Source organism: Momordica charantia (assembly GCF_013281855.1).
Source record: "Momordica charantia cultivar OHB3-1 chromosome 6 unlocalized genomic scaffold, Mcharantia_2.0 BLBB01000006.1, whole genome shotgun sequence".
In the NCBI taxonomy this organism is placed as follows: Eukaryota; Viridiplantae; Streptophyta; class Magnoliopsida; order Cucurbitales; family Cucurbitaceae; genus Momordica; species Momordica charantia.
In genome coordinates, this window is record NW_028275164.1 from 22,077,326 (window position 1) to 22,089,938 (window position 12,613).

A 12,613-nucleotide genomic window follows, 5' to 3' on the forward strand; every position below is an offset into this window, starting at 1 on the left:
TTGTTCAAATGCTACCAAATTTGATCTCCAAAGCAGTCTCACTCAGGCTATTAGTCTTAAATGATGTTGACTCACATCTAGTTGAATTAGTTTACTTTGTTTTCGATACACTTTATAAATCTTCAAAATTATTAATTTCAAATAAATAATAAATTTTCAAAATATTTTTAATTTAAGAAATAGAAAATATTTATAAAAAGGGAAATATTTTATAAAAAATATATGTTATCCCCCCCAAAAAAGAAAAAATATTTTAAATTTATAAAAAATAACATGTTTTATGAAAAAGGAAAATATTTTGTCATAAAAACAAAAATGTTAAAAAAGAAATTATTTTATCCAAAAAAAAAGAGAAACTATTTTATCTAAAAAAATTAAAAAGAAAAAATTAATTATTTTTTTTAAAAAGTTTTTTGGCTGACTCGAACAATGGACTCAAAAGGCTAGTTGGGGTTAAAGCTTATTCAAATATTTTATTATGAAAATGATTTGATAAATGAGTGAGATCACGTTTAAATTTTACTTTAAATAAAAGATAGTTTTTCACCTCAAGAATTTGAGAAATTGTATCTCAATTCTATCATAGGATTTTACCTGAGAGGATCATTTTAATGCTGCCGTTTAGAAAATATATTTAAATTTATGTAAAGTTATGAAGATTTTTGTGCACCTACCTGGGAGTTGAAATTCCATGAAGGCACACTAGTGAGGATTTTCGTGCATCTTCACAGGAGTCGGAACTCCACGGAGACTTTGCCCTCAAATTAAAATTATTATTAATTAAAAGAGTTTTATCAAATGTCTATTTTAAAAGAGTATATAAGTAAATGAAAAATAAAATGATTAGCTAAAGTGAAAGTATTATTACATTTTATTTATTATTGGTTGAAAAAAAATCATAAGAAAAATGTCTTTGGCCAAATGTTTCAGATTTAAAATGTCAACCATTTGAATGATATGATCAAATCAAGATAATTTTTTTTATTCTTTTGGATTTCTTATTTTCGTTATTTTTTGGCTAACAATTTCAAATATCGTACATCCACTAAGGCGTACTTCACTCAACTTCCAATTTTCATTTGACAAATTTAATTAAAGATGAAATGATCAAAGTAATTTAGAATTGAGTAGGCATTAGTCAGTCAGAAATACATTATTTATTTATTTTTTGAAGAAAACCATACGTTTGCACAAGAATCGAAACTCCACCAAGATTGATGTGATCATATTTGGCACAACATTCCAAAATGACATCTACACCAACAAAGAAGAAGAATTTGAGGAAAGATCCTACAAGAGAAGGAGACTTCATTGGAAACATCAACAAATTTTGACTATTTTGAAGGCCAATGAAGTAATCCCTAGGGTCAGGAGGAAGCGTGGAGAAGAAGAGAAGTCAAGCAAGTGGCCCCATTTCAAGGACAAGCCTATCGAGGAGCCACTCGCACACAAGCATCGCCAGGTGTCACGGCCGTACATTTTTCAACCGTGCGGCGCCATGATCTAAGCTCGACCATGGCCAGCCTTACGAGGAACTCTAGCTCCAATCCACTTTTCGCGCCCCTTTGTGGCTTCGTCGGACCTTAGGCGAGGTTCTTTCTTCCTCAACCGAGCTTCACTTGCAGCGGAATTCTCACTTGTCTCCGCAATGCACGTCGCCCGCACGTGCATTTAAACTCTAACGCGACTCTAGCCGGCTTGCCTCTACGCTAGGCCAAGCCCCACGGTTCTACCTTGTCTCTACTCTAGGCCAAGGTCTTCTAAATGCGACGTCGCAACTTGATTTCAACCATCTTGGTTCTCGGTCACTCGGCCGTCCCGCTCCTACGATGAGCCAGGACCTTACCGGGATGAGTTCTGACCCATAACGGGGCCAGAACGCGCTTAAAACGCCAACCAGGTACAACCAGGACATTCCTGCCGCTTAACTATGTCAAAACTAGCTTATCGGGCCCATCGGACGCCTCTGAGACCATTCCTGCCGAGAAACTAGTCAATAACGGGCTAAATGGCCTTACCGGGTACTACTGGGATGATTCCTGCCGACTTCCGGACAAAGAATGATTAAACTTGGCAACCGAGATGAGTCTTGCCGCTTACCGGGCCAAGACTAGTTTTTTCTCACTTACCGGGTGCCCACCGGTACTGTAGGATGTCACCCCGAGCAACGGGATGTCATCGAGCTTCACTACTCACTTGGACACGCATACCGAGAACCGACCCATGTGCTTGTCTTAATGATCGGGACCTTCCGGACATCTAGCCATCCGAACACTATCGTGGCACGATGACTCTTGCGCTCGTGCCGTATCGTTCGAGCATACCGTACTGCATAGGGACCCTCGTGGTGCAACCTCCGACACATGGAACGAGGCGCAATGCCGGCACACCCGTGCCTCCCGACACTGTCCTCGAGTTTACTATCCTCGACGGAAGTCGCTCAAGACACTCGTCTTGTAGACGCTCGCCCTCGCCATGACACACGCATGTGCCATGGGGTGGCTCACTTAGGCCCTGACATGGCCCAGGGGTGGTGGAGAGCCAACACCATGCCTCCCCCTAAGGTACATTCTAAGGCAAACTTGGTATGGCAGACATGTACGTCGAAAGTGGCGAAGAGTCACTCGTCAACGTAGAGCGCACGTCCGAACTCCGATTGACATGAAACTTGGCGTGCTTACATATTTCACTAATATGCATCTAACTCTAGCCGCTCGTCCAAATTCTCGACAGAACCCTGACTTCTAGGGTCGTGGCCCGGGGCCCCAACTGGCCCCCGTTGAGCTTGTCATCGACACCACTGACATTGCCTTCGCCTTGCATTCTGCATACGCCTTCTCTAGGCATTCTTGAGCACATCCATATGGTGTGTTAGGTGATGCACCATCCTCCTTGGTCGCATCACGACACTTCTCTCTCGGCCCTCGTCATGGCCCGATGGGCGACATATGCTTGTCGCTGACACTTGCACACTACGTGGGCGTCACAACCTACTATCTACTAGTATGGTTGTGACATTCTCCCCCACTTAAACTGTCATCGTCCTCGATGACCTACTCGTGGGGTACAATCCAAAGATAAGAGTTAGGATTGTAACACTCTCCCCCACTTAAACTCGTCATCGCTCTCGATGACGTCATCTTCAGACTGGCTAATTGACTCGGCTTTTTCTCAGCGTTGCAGCAAAACGTCAACTTGGCACAATGCTCATGAAAGAGTCTCTTTTCGCGGATTTTCTGGCACCCTGCTTTCGGACTCGGCCCAAGGCATGATTCAGAAACACAATACTAAACTTGGGCACACTTTGGCCTTTGCTACAAGCCCACTTGGCTTCAACTCTCAAGTTCTCTGAACAACTGACACTTTAATCTGAGGCTCACTTCTAGTTGGCCCTACCCTTCAGCCAACGTCTTCAACAGGCCACCTGTCGTGGCACGCACAACTGCAACAAGCCTTTTCTCAAACCACTTGCTGTGGTAAGTAAACAAACTGCACAAGACTTCTACTACGCCACCCTTCAGGGTAACGTTCTCGTGCCGCCTCTTGCGACAAACGGACAACCCAGACGGCTGCCTTCACGCCACCTTCGTGTGGCACATACGCTGCACGACTCTTATCTGCCTGCAGCTTCTTGCGAACATAATCGCACCAGACTAACGCTCCTTCTTGAGCAACTACTGGCCTCTTGAACTTCTTTGCGAAGTCGTTCACTCTAAACTCGTCATGCAACCTGGCCCGTTCTCTTGGGCGCACCTACAAGCCCACACTAAAGAGTGTTTCAACTTAAGGGACACGCGTGCTCACTTCTTGAGCACAACTTGGGGCAAGAGACCCATTGTCTCGGGCCACTTCCCTTTCTTGAACTGGCTCTTTGCTTAGCCACACTGTCCACCAACTGTGGACTTACTTGATGCTTTTCTTGTACTTGACCGGTGTATGTCGCACTGACCCCCGGCTTGTCTGCTTGCAGCCATTGACACTATCCCTCTGGTGGTAATGGCTCTTTCGAAGACACCCTACCTGGTTCGCCTTCGGTTTCTTTCATGCTTGCTCTTGCGCACTCAGTCTTGGCCTACTTTATGACCACTGACGTGCGTTTCTTTCTTCTAATGGCTCTTTCGAAGACACCCTACCTGGTTCGCCTTCGATTTCTTCGTTCTTAATCTTGCACACTCAGTCTTGGCCTACTTTATGACCACTGACGTGCGTTTCTTTCTTATTGCGGCTTACTCCGCACTTGGCTTCAAGATAGCTCCACAACTTTTGGGAGCATCATTAAACGCTGCCTTCTTGATCGCTTCCGCTCGCAACGGAACCGCCAAGCCTTAGGCAAAAGACTTGGGTCATGCTTTCTAACGGGATGGACTTCCCCCAATCGAATGCCTATCGACGACATCGTTTGAGTCTCAAGAAGTCCGGCTTTAATTCTTTCTTTCTGCCTCTGATACTGACTGACGCAACTGTCCTGCCAAACTGGCACTCTTGACACACTTGCGGAGTCTTCAATCTGAACTTGGCTTTGTCAAACTGTCCGACCAAACACACGAAGATGGGTCTGATACTAAATCACGCTCTGTGATTTGGGCCTTGATCTCTACTCACTGAGCCAACTTTAGGCTCTGATACCAAATGTCACGGTCGTAAATTTTTCAACTGTGCGGCGCCATGATCTAAGCTCAACCATGTCAGCCTTACGAGGAACTCTAGCTCCAATCCACTTTTCGCGCCCCTTTGTGGCTTCGTCGGACCTTAGGCGAGGTTCTTTCTTTCTCAACCGAGCTTCACTTGCAGCGGAATTCTCACTTGTCTCGGCAATGCACGTCGCCCGTACGTGAATTTAAACTCTAACGCGACTCTATCCGGCTTGCCTCTACGTTAGGCCAAGCCCCACGGCTCTACCTTGTCTCTACTCTAGGTCAAGGTCTTCTAAACGCAACGTCGCAACTTGATTTCAACCATCTTGGTTCTCGGCCACTCGGCCGTCCCGCTCCTACGATGAGCCAGGACCTTACCGGGACGAGTTCTGACCCATAACGGGGCCAGAACGTGCTTAAAACGCCAACCAGGTACAACCGGGACATTCCTGTTGCTTAACTATGTCAAAACTAGCTTATCGGGCCCATCGGACGCCTCTGAGACCATTCTTTCCGAGAAACTAGTCAATAACGGGCTAAATGGCCTTACCGGGTACTACCGGATGATTCCAGCCGACTTCCGGACAAAGAATGATTAAACTTGGCAACCGGGATGAGTCTTGCCGCTTACCGGGCCAAGACTAGTTTTTTCTCATTTACCGGGTGCCCACCGGTACTGTAGGATGTCACCCCGAGCAGCGGGATGTCATCGAGCTTCGCTACTCACTTGGGCACGCATACCGAGAACCGACCCATGTGCTTGTCTTAATGATCGGGACCTTCTAGACATCCAGCCATCTGAACACTATCGTGGCACGACGACTCTTGCGCTCGTGCCGTGTCGTTCGAGCATACCGTACCGCATACAGACCCTCGTGGTGCAACCTCCGACACATGGACCGAGGCGCAATGCCGGCACACCCGTGCCGCCCGACACTGTCCTCGAGTTTACTATCCTCGACGGAACTCGCCCAAGACACTCGTCTTGTAGACGCTCGCTTTCGCCATGACACACGCATGTGCCATGAGGTGGCTCACTTAGGCCCTGACACGGCCCAGGGGTGGTGGAGAGCCAACACCATGCATCCCCCTAAGGTACATTCTAAGGCAAACTTGGTCTGACAGGCATGTACGTCGAAAGTGGCGAGGAGTCACTCGCTAACGTAGAGCGCACGTCCGAACTCCGATTGACACGAAACTTGGCGTGCTTACATATTTCACTAATATGCATCTAACTCTAAAGCCGCTCGTCCAAACTCTCGACGGAACCCCGACTTCTATGGTCGTGGCCCGGGGCCCCAATCGGGCTCCGTTGAGCTTGTCACCGACACCACTGACATTGCCTTCGCCTTGTATTCTGCATACGCCTTCTCTAGGCATTCTTGAGCACATCCATATGGTGTGTTAGGTGATGCACCATCCTCTTTGGTCGCATCATGGCACTTCTCTCTCGGCGCTCGTCATGGCCCGATGGGCGACATATGCTTGTCGCTGACACTTGCACACTACGTAGGCGTCACAACCTACTCTCTACTAGTATGGTTATCACATCAGGCGCCGCAGCACGCCCCTGACCGCTCACGTTGTGCCGTGCGCCTTGTCGCTAACTTCACAGCACGCCCCTACCCCGTGTCTCAACCCTACTATAAGAGAGTGGGTTGAGATCCTCACCAAGTGTGCAAGCGTCGGCGACAAGCATATGTCGTCCATCGGGCCATGTTGAGGGCCGATAAGTGAAGTGCCATGATACGACCAAGGAGGATGGTGCATCACCTAACACACCATATGGATGTACTCAAGAATGCCTAGAGAAGGCATATGCAGAATGCAAGGCGAAGGCGATGTCAGTGGTGTCAGTGACAAGCTCAATGAGGGCTAGTTAGGGTCCCGGGCCATGAACCTGGAAGTCGGGGCTCGATCGAGAGTTTGGACGAGCGGCTTTAGAGTTAGAGCATATAAGTGAGATGTGCAAGCACGCCAAGTTTCGTGTCAATTGGAGTTCAGACGTGCGCTCTACGTTGGCGAGTGACTCCTCGCCACTTTGCACGTACACGTCTGTCAGACCAAGAATGCCTTAGAATGTACCTTAGGGGGAGGGATGGTGTTGGCTCTCCACCACCCCTGGGCCATGTCAGGGCCTAAGTGAGCCACCCCATGGCGCATGCGTGTGTCATGGCGAGGGCGAACGTCTACAAGACGAGTGTCTTGGGCGACTTCCTTTGAGGATAGCAAACTCGAGGACAGTGTCGGGCGGCATGGGTTTGCCGACATTGTGCCTCAATCCATGTGTTGGAGGTTGCACCACTGGGTCCCTATGCGGTACGGTATACTCGAACGACACGGCATGAGCGCAAGAGTCGTCGTCCCTTGATAGTGTTCGGATGGTTGGATGTCTGGAAGGTCCCGATCATATAGACAAGTACATGGGTCGGTTCTCGGTATGCGTGCCCAAGTGAGCAGCGAAGCCCGCTGACATCCTGATGCTCGGGGTGGCATCATAAAGTATCGTGGGCACCCGGTAAGTGAGAAAAAGCTAGTCTTGACCCGGTAAGCGGCAAGACTCATCCCAGTTGCCAAGTTTAGTCATTCCTTGTCCGGAATCTTCCCGGCAGGAATCTTCCCGGCAGTACCCGGTAAGGTTGTTTAACCCGTTATTGACTAGTTTCTCGGCAGGAATGGTCTTAAAGGCGTCCGATGGGCCCGATAAGCTAGTTTTGACATAGTTAAGCGGCATGAATCTCCCAGTTGGCGTTTTAAGCACGTTCTAGCCCAGTTATGTGTTAGAACTCATCCCGGTAAGGTCCTGGCTCATCGTAGGAGTGGGACAACCAAGAGACCGAGAACCAAGATGGTTGAAATCAAGTTGCGACGTCGCGTTTAGAAGACCTTAGCCTAGAGTAGATGCAAAGTAGAGCCGTGGGGCTTGGCCTAGTGTAGAGACAAGTCAGCTAGAGTCACGCTAGAGTTTAAATGCCCGTATGGGCGACGTGCATTGCCGAGACAAGTTAGAATTCCGCTGCAAGTGAAGCTCGATCGAGGAAGAAAGAACCTCGCCTAAGGTCCGACGAAGCCACAAAGGGCTCGAAAAGTGGATTGGGGCTAGAGTTCCTCGTAAAGCTGGCCATGGTCGAGCTTAGATCATGGTGCCGCACGGTTGAAAAATGTATGACCGTGACACCCCGCACGCCGTGCCGCTAACCTCACAAGCGTCCATGCCTGCGCGCACTACTATCTACTCACGCTTGTGCCAGACGTCTCCGCCCGCTTGCCAACATGCCATGCATGACCAAGAGGCCATGCACCGTACCGCCACCCGCGGGCCTATGCCGCCACCAGCGCCCATGCCCACGCGCACCACACTCTCAAACAGTGCCCCAGCCATGCCGCCCAGTGTCATGATCCTGCTCGTCCAATGCATGTCGCCCATGGCCGCATGCCCATGATAGCCTATTCCCACCTACTTTTATGCCATGTATTTACTTTTGCATGTTATTTACTTTTCATTGTACTTTTGGTGGCGAGTGACTCCTCACCACTTTGCATGTTCACGCCTGCCAACGACAAAATGCTTTATAATATACCTTGGGAGGTACACCTAGTCTCCTCCCTACATCGTGTTGTATTCTTGCTTGCCGCTAATCGATTCTCTTGCATTCAAGCATACAACAAGCTTTCCAAAATGTCTTCAAACGTTTTCCAAACCTTTTTTCTCTAACCCCGTTTTCCAAAATAATTTTCTCGAGAACGGGGGTGGAGGTTGCGATAAATAGCCGTAGTGCCGCCGGCTATCCGATTCTCGTTGACTGACTTGATCTTGGACAAGAGCAAGTGTCGCACAATCGCTTTGCGAGTCCTTTGAAAAGTGCGATTGTGACAGTTGGTATCAGAGCCTAGTTGGCTCCTGGATCGAGATCAGTAATCATGTCGGCAGTGAAACAGTTAAACAAGACACATGTCGAACGACTAGTGGAAATTGAGGAACAGCTGTTGTTCCTGAGGGAAGTCCCTGATCATGTTCGGTTCCTAGAAAATCGGCTAGAAGAGTTGGCTAGTAAGGCCGATGGAATCGACGCGGCAAATGCTCGAATTGACGCATTGCCAGTGAAAGAGTTGTTGGTTAGGGTTGAGACCCTAAAAAGTAAAGCCGGGAAAACAGCTAGTTTCGAGCGAGGGGACAGCTCAACGAGCTCTGTTGCTCATGTAGAGGAGCGTGTCGAAGAGTTAGACAGCTTCCAGAAGGTGATCATGCAGATGGTCAGCGATCTTTCCGATGACTTTCGAGCTGCTATAGAAATCGTGCTGGCAGAAGTCACTGAGATAAACACGAAGGTGAACCTCACCATGAAAGCAGTGGGAAACCAAGGCCCAATAGGGAGCAATGTTCAGTTTAACAAGGTGAAGATTCCCGAGCCTATACCAAGGCCCGCCCCCTAGAACTTCATCTTTGACGTCGAACAGTACTTTCGAGCTACGAGTACAACGACAGAAAAAGCCAAGATCACTTTGGCAAGCATGCGTCTAGCTGAAGATGCAAAGCTTTGGTGGAGGTCCAAGTATATGGACATCCAAGAGGGACGATGCACTATAAACACATGAGATAAGTTAAAGAAAGCTCTCAGAGCGTAGTTTTTTCTGGAAAATGTTGAGATTCTAGCGAGACGTAAACTGCGAGAGTTATGACACACTAGGTACATCAGAGACTACGTGAAACAGTTTGCGGGACTGATGTTGGACATACGAGGCATGTCAGAGAAAGACAAAGTCTTCTACTTCGTGGAAGGCTTGAAACCATGGGCCAAGTCCAAGTTGTACGATTAAGGGGTTCAAGACCTCAACTCTTCTTATGCTACGGCTGAACGCCTGTTTGATCTTGGTAACAAGCAGTCTCAAGATTACAGAAGGAACCAACCCTTCTCGAGTAGTGGGAACAAAACTATCAGAACAAGCTCACCCAAAAGTGGGAAAGGAGACAGGAATGGAGGAGCAGATCGCATACCCTATCAGAGGGGTGGAACCAACTGGCGCGAGCCAAACCATTAGAACAACTTCAATCGAGGGCCCACCGTTTGCTTTCTGTGTAAAAGGGCTCATCGCGTAAGCGACTGCCCACATCAAGCTGCCCTGAAGGCATACAAGCTACAATAGCCAATGGCCCTGAGGTCGAGACAGAAACCGTCGAGATAGATACCCCGACCAAAGGGCCTACTGATAACCCCCGCATGGGGGCACTGAAATTCTTGTCGGCTCTCCAGAAGAAAGTAGGGGAAGCAAAAGAACCACTAGAGAGAGGGCTTATATATGTAGACGTGTTGGTTCACGATAAAGCTGTCAAGAGTAATATGGTGGATTCTGGAGCCACACACAATTTCATGACTAAAACCGAGGCTCGCCGTCTGAATCTACAATGGGATAAAGATCCAGGGAAGATGAAAGCAGTTAACTCCGCGGCTCTCCCCACTGTAGGGATAGCAAAAAGGGTCTAATTGAAGATCGGGACATGGAGCGACAAAGTGGACTTTGTCATTGTTATAAGGGATGACTTCGACGTCGTGCTCGGAATGGAATTCCTTTTAGAGCACAAAGTCATCCCTATGCCCCTGGCGAAGTGTTTAGTTGTTACTGGATCCGATCCCACCGTTGTTCCGACGAGTATAAAACAACCAAGTGGGGTTAAAATGATATCAGCTCTGCAGCTGAAAAGGGGCCTTGCTCATGGTGAACCAACATTTATGGCCATCCCAGTGATCGAAGAAGAGAACAGTAAAAAAGTAATTCCCAGTGAGATCCAACAAGTCCTAGTTGACTATGCAGACGTTATGCCCGACAATCTGTCGAAGTCCCTATTGCCGCGTAGGGGAATCGACCATGAAATCGAGCTGGTCCCAGGGACGAAACCGCCCGCTAAGAATGCTTACTGCATGGCCCCTCCTAAATTAGCCAAACTCAGGAAGCAGCTGGATGAATTGTTGAATGTAGGATTCATCCGCCCAGCAAAGGCTCCCTATGAGGCCCCAGTCCTTTTTCAAAAGAAGAAGGATGGCAGTCTCCGCCTGTGTATCGACTACCATGCCTTGAACAAGCTCACGGTACACAACAAGTACCCATTGCCCATCATCACCGATCTATTCAATCGCCTCCATGGGGCCAAGTACTTTTCCAAGCTAGACTTGAGGTCTGGATACTACTAAGTGCGCATTAAAATGAGAGACGAGTCCAAGACGACCTGTACGCAACGCCCGTCTTCCAAATCAAAAGAAAAATGGGCTCGTTGGGTCACGAGATATGGGGCCTTCGAATTCCTTATTATGCCTTTCTGCCTTACCAACGTCCCAGTGACATTTTGCACCTTGATGAATCAGATGTTCCATGAGTATCTCGACAAATTTGTGGTAGTCTACCTCGACGACATAGTAGTCTATAGTTCTTCCATGGTGGAACACCAAACCCACTTGCAGCTAGTCTTTGAGAAGTTGAGACAGAATAAATTATATGTGAAGAGAGAGAAATATGCCTTTGTGCAAAAACGCATCAACTTTCTTGGGCCATGTGATCGAGTGTGGCCGAATTGGCATGGAAGACGGAAAGGTCAAGGCTATCCTGTTGGGTGTGTTGCCCTAAACTCGTAGTTTGTATTTTGTAAAAACATATGTCTATTTAATAAAGTTTTATTCAATAAATTTGTTGTTGAATCATAGCTTTGCATTTTCCAAAATCCAATAAACTAAACATCCAAGGTTATTTTTGATGTAATCGGGACAGTATATATACTGGGTATATAGTTGATATACGGGATATATATTTGATATACCCCTGATATATGAATGGATAATATCCCGTGAATAACCTAAAGGGTCTATAGTATATGGATAAGGCTGGGTACCTTATCCTGGCAACACTATGGATACGACCCACTCTGTAAAGGTTACAGAAGACTCGATCCAGGTAGTTCGTGTGGAGACATGCGAGTGGGGGTATCCTGTACAATGAGTTTGTATAAAACCAGACCGCGAAATAGGCAATCTTTAGGTGAAACACCGTTAACTAATAGATTGCTATTTCTTAGGATGACCAGGCAACTCATTCTCAATCCTGAGTGAGTTATGGACTCCTGCCCGTGAGGGCTCGTCCTTTGATCTGTATGGGTGAGAGTGGCTTGAGTCGCCGACTCAATATTCCTACCATTTTGGGGACGAGACCGAGTGGGGAGCTGGGAACATAACTTCACAAGATGGAATTCACTCCGCCCCGACTTTAGGGGAGTAGATGAGTGTTCCCTTAAATGCTGACTCCGGGACTTGAGCAAGGGGCCCCACCCTCTCATTGGCCGAGAGGGACTTCTGGTTATTGGTTGGACCATCACCGGGTTGTTCATTAGAGGAGCAGTGGTGTTTAAGGAGTAAGATGTAACTTAGGGGTAAAACGGTAATTTGACCCAACTTGAGTTACGAACACTCGTGAAGGATTGACTCGTCATTAATGGTCGTATATGTATGGACACGAAAACATTCTGCAGTGGGAAGAGTGCAACTACGAGTCTTTAGTGGAATGACACGTAGTTAACGAATCTAGATAACTCGGTCAATGAGTTTGACCGATTAATCTTGCATCGTTGGAGCTTCGGATCTGTAGGTCCATTAGGTCCCCTTGCTAGCTCATAACGGGTAAAACGAGGATCAAATTTTTTGGAAGAATTTGAATTGTTCAAATTACTTAAGGGATTATATGTATATTGATACATTATAATATATATAGTTAATTGTAAATTAAAACTATATATTATGAGAGATATTATTTGAATGAGATTCAAATAAAATTAATATGAATGAGATTCATATTAAAACTATAGGTTAAAAATAATGTGCATAAGATGTACATTAAAACTATAGGTTATACGAGAGAAATGTTTTAGAATATGATTCTAATTTTATAATAAATAATTAAGTGTTAATTATTTATGTATATATATATTTATTAATTAT